The following is an 8,188-nucleotide window of genomic DNA, read 5'->3' on the forward strand; positions in this document are numbered from 1 at the left end:
TGTGTGTGTGTGTGTGTGAGAGAGAGAGAGAGAGAGAGAGAGAGAGAGAGAGAGAGAGAGAGAGAGAGAGAGAGAGAGAGAGAGCTGCAATCTGGATCCTCCATCTTAAGGATTTTTATCTCTTCTCCAGAGGTGGGATCTTAGGGGAAGTCTCAGGTAAGATTTCAATAGAATACTCATCAGCTTTCCAGATATGTTCTTTAAGGATCATTGTCTTCACTCATTGTATGGCATCAGGGCAGGGGGTCATTAGTCACTGCCGGTGATCCTAATGTCAGCCATGGCATAGTCACCATGCCTGAAAACAACTGAAACCTAGATGTTATATCCAGGGCTTAGTTGTTAATGGAGTGGTCATACAAGGGTTTGTATGGGAGTTGTATGAGGCTATTCAATGGTACCCCTGTTTTTCTAATGATGTCTACATTATGGCTTACTACATGCCTGGAGAGGAAAAGTCAGGAAAGCATCAAAACTTCATGACCATCAGTATGTTTGGGGTAGAAAGGTCACCCTGGTGGTGAGATCTGGCCTTACAATTATCCATTGCTAGGTTCCCCAGGTTTTGCAACCTGGTAACCTTCCATAACTGGCTTATCATTGCTACTCTGCTCATGCCGAAACCGGTTTGGCTCAGTGGTAGAGCGTCGGTCTGCGAACTTAAGGGTCCTGGGTTAGATTCCGGTCAAGGGCATGTATGTTAGTTGCGGGCACAACCCCGGTGGGGGATGTGCAGGAGGCAGCTGGTTGATGTTTCTTCCTCATCGATGTTTCTGGCTCTCTATCTCTCTCCCTTCCTCTCTGTAAAAAATCAATAAAATATATATATTTTTAAATGTAAATGATCAAATAAATCAGAACAGATTCATAGATACAAAGACAGAGAACAGGCTGATGATTCCCAGAGGGGAGGAGTGTTAGGGGGTTGCATGAAAAGGTGAAGGGGTTGAAAAGTACAGATTGGTAGTTACAATTTAGTCATGGGGATGTAAAGTACAGTATAGGGAATATTGTTAATAATATTGTAACAACTATGTATAGCCCCAGATGGGTACTGGAAATATCAGGGAGGTCCAGTTTATAAAGTTTAAGATTGTTTGACCACTGTGATGTATACCTCAGACTAATGCAAAATAATATTAAATATAAACTGTAATTGGAAAAATTAAAATTTAGGAAAATATATTGGGTCGGCAGCTAAGTAATTGCGGGTTTCACACATATATGGCTTCAGTTGAATTTTTAGGTTGCAGACGTAGTACAAATGTAAAACACATTTTGTTATTTGATAGTTGGCTATTCAGCTGTTAATCAGTAAAAAAAGGTTTTTTGATCTGTTTTGTAGTTTTCGTTTGGCGTTCGTTGAAAAATGGAAAATCAAAAGGAACATTTTCGTCATATTTTGCTTTTTTATTTCCGCAAAGGGAAAAACGCATCGCAAGCTCATAAAAAGTTATGTGCTGTTTATGGTGACGAAGCCTTAAAAGAACGGCAGTGTCAAAATTGGTTTGCCAAATTTCGTTCTGGTGATTTTTCACTCAAAGATGAAAAACGCTCTGGTCGTCCAGTTGAAGTTGATGACGCCCTAATCAAAGCAATAATCAATTCGGACTGTCACAGTACAACACGTGAGATTGCAGAGAAGCTTCATGTATCACATACATGCATTGAAAATCACTTAAAACAACTTGGCTATGTTCAAAAACTCGATACATGGGTTCCTCACGAACTGAAAGAATCACAGTTAACGCAACGCATTAGCAGCTGCGATTTGCTAAAGAAACGTAATGAAAATGATCCATTTTTAAAACGACTGATAACTGGCGATGAAAAATGGGTTGTTTCCAACAATATCAAGCGGAAAAGATCGTGGAGCAGGCCAGGTGAACCAACTCAAACAACATCAAAAGCTGATATTCATCAAAAGAAGGTTTTGTTATCAGTTTGGTGGGATTACAAAGGAATTGTCTACTTTGAACTCTTACCACCCAACCGAACGATCAATTCTGATGTCTACATTGAACAACTAACGAAATTAAACAATGCAGTTGAAGAAAAGCGGCCCGAATTGACAAATCGAAAAGGTGTTGTATTCCATCATGACAATGCAAGGCCACACACATCTTTGGTCACTCAGCAAAAATTAATGGAGCTTGGTTGGGATGTTTTGCCACATCCACCATATAGTCCTGACCTTGCACCATCTGATTACTTTTTGTTTCGATCTTTACAAAACTCCTTGAATGGTAAAAATTTCAATAATGATGATGATGTCAAATCGTACCTGATTCAGTTTTTTTGCTAATAAAAACCAGAAGTTTTTTGAACGTGGGATTATGATGCTGCCTGAAAGATGGCAAAAGGTCATTGATCAAAATGGGCAATACATTACAGAATAAAATTATTTAGTTCCATGAAAAAATTGTCTTTGATTTTCTTTTAAAAATACGCAAGTACTTAGTTGCCGACCCAATAGTTGTTTTTTTAGATCTTTAACCTGTTCTTTCACATACTTGTTCCTCAAAATGGACTTTCTCAAGGTAATCCAGTTCAGTCTAAATTGATCCAATATAATTTAAATGTTTTCTGTTGATATTGACACAACTCTGTTAATCAAAGCATACTAGCTTTAGGGAGAAAACTATTATGGAAAGGAACTATTATGTAAAATAGGAGATTGGTTTCCAATTATGCCACTTACTACTGTTATCAACAAAAAGAGATTTTCCATACTAGCAGATCCAAACACTAAACACCAAGAATTGCAGTGGAGGAAAAATTGTTTTTATTATAAACTAGAGGCCTGGTGAACAAAATTCTTGCATGGTGGGGGGTGTCCCTCAGCCCAGCCTGCACCCTCTCAAATCTGGGACCCCTTGAGGGATGTCTGACTGCTCATTTAGGCCTGATCCTACCTACCTGGATTGGGCCTAAACAGGCAGTCAGACATCCCCCTCACAATCCAGAACTGCTGGCTCCCACCTGCATGCCTTCCTGATTGCCACTAACCTGCCAGCCTGATCACCCCCTAAACACCCCTGCACCCTAATTGATGCCTAAATGCTCTCCTGACAGCCTGTTTGCCCCTAACTGCCCTCCCATGCAGACCTGGTCACCCCTAACTGCCTTCCCCTGCAGGCCTGGTCACCCTGAACTGCCCTCTCCTGCAGGCCTGGGCCCCTCCAACTGCTCTCCCCTGCTGGCCTGGGTCCCCTCCCACCGCCCTTTGCTGCAGGCCCAGTTGCCCCTAACTTCACTACTCTACCAGCCTGATCACCCCTAACTACCCTCCCTTGCAGGCTTGATCACCCCCAACTGCCTTCCCTTACAGATTCCTCCAAACTGCCCTCCCCTGCTGGCCATCTTGTGGCCACTATTTGTGTCCACAAGGGGGCAGTCATCTTTGACCACAATGAGGTAACCATCTTGTGTGTTGGAGTGACAGTCAATTTGCATATTATTATTTTATTAGATAGGAGGATTAGATAGGACAGAGGCCTGGTGCACAGGTGGGGGCCAGCATGTTTGCCCTGAAGGTTGTCCCAGATCAGGTTGGGTGTTCTCTTAGGGTGTGGGGGGACCTGGGTGAGGGGCCTATGGTGGTCTATAGGCTGGCCACACTCTCTGGTGACCCAAGCGGAGGCCCTAGTATCTGGGATTTATTTCTCTTCTATAATTCAAAATTTGTAGCCTTAAGTGGAGGCCAAGGCAAGCCAGAGCTGTGGAAACTTAGCTCCCTCTATCACCAGGGGCTGATTCAAGCCTCCTTCTCTCTCCAGCTCCGTGGCTGCCACCATTTTTGTTGGGATTTATATATCTCCTATAATTGAAACTTTGTAGCCTTAAGTGGAGGCCAAGTCAGGCCAGGGCAGGCAGAAAGCTTGGCTTCCTCCATTGCCAGGGAAACCCAAGTCTCCTGCTCTCCATGGTTGCAGCCATCTTGATTGGGTTAATTTGCATATTTTCTCCTGATTGGCTGGTGTACTTGGCTTTTGGGTGTGGCCGAGGTGCAGTCAATTTAGATATTACTCTTTTATTAGATAGGCCTAGGGGTCCAGTGCACAAATCCATGCACCTTGATAGGAATCGTGGGCTTTGAGACAGGTTGCCCCACTCCTGCCACCATTCTCATTCACTAACAGTACTGGCCCTGCTTGTACCCACTGTTTGCGCAGAGTAATTGGGGCCAGTGCCAGCAGAGGTTGTGAGCAGTGACTGCTGCCTAATCACACCTCCGGATCAGAGGGAGGTAGAGAAGCCCTCAGAAGCAATTGGGACTACCAGCAGCCGCTTGCACCCACTGATGGCGCTAAGCAATCAGTACTGGTGCCCTGCACTGCCAGTGAGTATGAGCAGGGCTGGCACTGGCAGCAGGTGGGAGCACCCAGCAGGAGCAAATAATTTTTCAGTAACCATGAAAGGTTTTCCCTGATGACAGTGACTGGTGCCCCGCTTTGGTTTGGTGCTCCAGCTCACCTGTTTCACCATCTTGCCATAGCTGATGCCTGCCATTTCCAAATGCTGCACCCCCAGTGGTCAGCGCACGTGAAAGCAACCGCTTATTTGGTTGTTCCTCCTTTTGATCTCTTTGCATATAGGGATATATATATATATATATATATATATATATATATATATATATATATATATATATATTTATATGGTAACACCTAGTAGAACAGAAAACTAATGTTGGAAATTCTGAACTCCCTGGGTTGGGGCAGATTTTATAGGTTTATGGGGAAGTATTGATAAGTTAAGTTTTAATTGGAGGGCCTTGGAGCTGGCCATTTATGGTAAGGGGCATCAACACCAGATTTTCCTGGACAATGGACCCTTCACTTTAGAAAGTGATCTAGTGTTCAAGTTCTCCTGGTTATGTCCTGGTTCTTTGGTTCTGTGTGTATGGGAAGGGCAAAATTCTGGTTATCACTGCAGGCAAAGGTTAAAGTTCTCTCCTTTGCAAATGTTTTGACTCTGTGACTTGCTGTTTTTGTCTGTTGTTTTGAAAAGCAACTAGCAAATCATTATCTTGTTAAACAGGATAGGGACATTTTGAGTTAGTTTGATGTTTACCTTTCTGTGTGAGTTTGGGAAATAAAAACCATTACTGCTGATTGAGGGTCTATTCTTATGTGTGTGAGAACAGAAAAATTCTGTTCTTATGTGTGTGTGTGTGTGTGTGTGTGTGTGTGTGTGTGTGTGTTGTAGTTGTTGTGTGTATTGTTGTTGTTGTTTTTTAACAAATGTGTCATTGATCTTGACCATTCGTGGCTTTGAATTTCAGCTCCGATGCCACTACAAATCAGAGCTCTTTCCTGATTTCCACTCCCAGTAACTGCCTCAGAAGAGCTATCAAAGATACTATCATTAGAATATTAAAAGAAAAAAATTGCATTTAACATGTTGTGGAACTCTCTTTCAGACTAACAACAGAGCTTTTAAAAGTTGTTATGATAATAAAATATATCAACAGAAGCTTAATAGGTTCCTATGCTACATATTAACAGCAATGCCAAATATTCAGAGGTGATGCAAGGGAGAAGAGGAAGAAGGATAATTGTGTTTATGGAAGACAACAGCCCATTCCCTTCAGTTTGCTGGAGGAAAGGACTGGTCAAAGGGGGAGATGAATGTTTGCACAGTGAAGTTGGGGTAACTAGAGAAGGTGTCCATCAGCCAAACCTGGGAACAGAGATCACTGGCCAGAATGGGTGGAGCCAATGCAAACCTGTAAAGATTTGGGGACACATAATTCCCCAAACAAATGAGTTCACTTCCTTTTTCTTTTGTCACTTTTGGCTCCTGGGGCTCTCTTGTTCCTGCTTCTTGCGTTCTCCTGTGTTTCCTCCATAGCCATGTGTCACTGCAGTCCTCACATGCAAAGGACTAATGGACTGCAGGGGGAAAAACAAGCTTAGCTATCTGGATGTAGGATTGGACTGTGCCCTAAGGAAGAATGGAAACTCTGCACACTGACTGATTCTAGCCCAATTGAAGACACAGCTACATTTCTTCCTTGGCTGGATGAACAGAAATGAGACTCTGGAAACTCTGGGCTATAATTCCACAGAAATAAGGCTTTTGATGATATCTCATCCTCCTGTGCTAGTCTAAAAAAATTATTTTTCTCATAATATTGCAATAAATCCACCTCCAGGATCAACAGGTAAGGATAAAGACATCTTCCCATTAGTAACAAAACCAACAAGTTTGCCAAGACATAAATATTTTAGGCAAAGTAAAAGTAAATGATGCCTAAGGTGCATGTTCTGTGAATAATTATGACTTTTAAGAGATCGTTGCAGTTTTTGTTCATTTAATTATTTTCTTGTAAGAGTGAATGTACTTTGACACCTTTAAAGATGAAAAAAATCCTCAATGGGGGGATAAGGACACATATGTAATGCCTTAATCAAGAAATTAAAAAAAGAAAAATGCCCTCAATATTTTAATAATTCTCTCTCTCTCTCTCTCTCTCTCTCTCTCTCTCTCTCTCTCTCTCTCTCTCTATATATATATATATATATATATATATATATATATATATATATATATATATATTCTCTACTACAATCTCATTAAAGTATCAAGGAGAACACATGCTATGCTGGTTAAATGACTCCAGTGTTGCCTTTGAGTGACAAAAACCTAAAGTATGACTTCCTCAATTAAGAGACAGCTCAGTTGTGTGACTAAATATAGTGCTCATTTTGCCTTAATGCTCAGCATAATTTGATTACATACTTCTTCATGAAGCCCCATGTTCTATGGGAAGGAGGCTTCAGGGTGAAAGGCAGAGGTGCTGCAGTTCTTATTTCTCACACAGTTACAGTTATCAATTTTTATTTCTTAACACAAAGGACACCTTAAAGTTATACAATGTTATATATAAATGATATCGCAATAAAGCTGAGAAAAAAATAAAATGGCCTAAGAGAGCCTCACTGTTACCTCTCATTATATATATATTACATCAAAGAGGCAAGGCAGATTACTAAATTCCCTCTGTGTACCTTCAATACTTATGCAAAGCAAGCAGATTCCCATTATTTGTAAATACACAAAACATAAAAGTAGCTCAGTACCAATACTTTAGAAATAACCCAGCTTCCAACTTCTTTTATTGAGTATTTTAAAAGATCACTTGATAGTCTTGAAAAAATTAAGACTATACCTGATTTTTTAAATGTAGCTTTAATTGGGATGTCAATTATTGAGGCCTCCAAACAGCAAAGCTCTTCTGATCATGTTTCAGATTTGACCTGATGTTCCAAGAACACTGATGGAATTATGAAGAGCAGCAATGATGATAAATGGAAAGTAAAACAGTCAGCTTTGCTTCATGGGTATCTTGTTCTATTAAGTCCTACCATTTGACCCCTTGCCAAAAAAGGGCAGGCAGGCAGGTGAGTGGTTTGGACCCAGCGGTTCAGGCATAATCTGGCAGTCAGACATCCCTCAAGGGGTTCCGGATCATGAGAGGGTGCAGGCCAAGCTGAGGGACCCCTTTTCCCCCTCGAACGAATTTCATGCACCAGGCCTCGTGTGTGTGTGTGTGTGTGTGTGTGTGTGTGTGTGTGTGTGTGTGTGAACTAGTAAATGGGTGTAAAAGTGTAAGGCTATTGAGGGAAGAATAAGAAGTCTAGATTGATTGGAACATAAGAATGCATTAGTCAATTGACCAGAAAGAAAGGTGTAGAAATATAAAAAAAGAGATACGTGAAGATTTTTATAGATGTTAAGACATCATCTATAATCAGTGTTAGACTTCCAAAGGAAGGGACTGTCAATACTTGCTCCTGGGAGAGGTGTAGAACATGAAACTAAGACCTTGTCTATACAAAAAAAAGAAATTGGCAGCCAGTTTGAAATAGAACTGCCATGGCCTAGAGCAAAGAATATCCTTACATGATATTATTCTACAATGACATTATAATTTTTCCCAGATTTTTGTTACCCCGCCCCCCAATACCTATAATAGTACCTTGTACCTTTGGGTATCGAAAAAAAAAATTATCTTTTTGGTGCTTGGAGAACAAGGTGACAAATCTCAAGATATTTTAAAATTACAACAGCATAATGTACAATTATCCCAAACAAACTTACAAACTAAATCTTTGAATGTCTCGCAGCAATTTAAAAAGGATATGAAAGGCGGAAACCGGTTTGGCTCACTGGATAGAGC

This window comes from Pipistrellus kuhlii, unplaced genomic scaffold, assembly GCF_014108245.1.
Source record: "Pipistrellus kuhlii isolate mPipKuh1 unplaced genomic scaffold, mPipKuh1.p scaffold_m20_p_54, whole genome shotgun sequence".
In the NCBI taxonomy this organism is placed as follows: Eukaryota; Metazoa; Chordata; class Mammalia; order Chiroptera; family Vespertilionidae; genus Pipistrellus; species Pipistrellus kuhlii.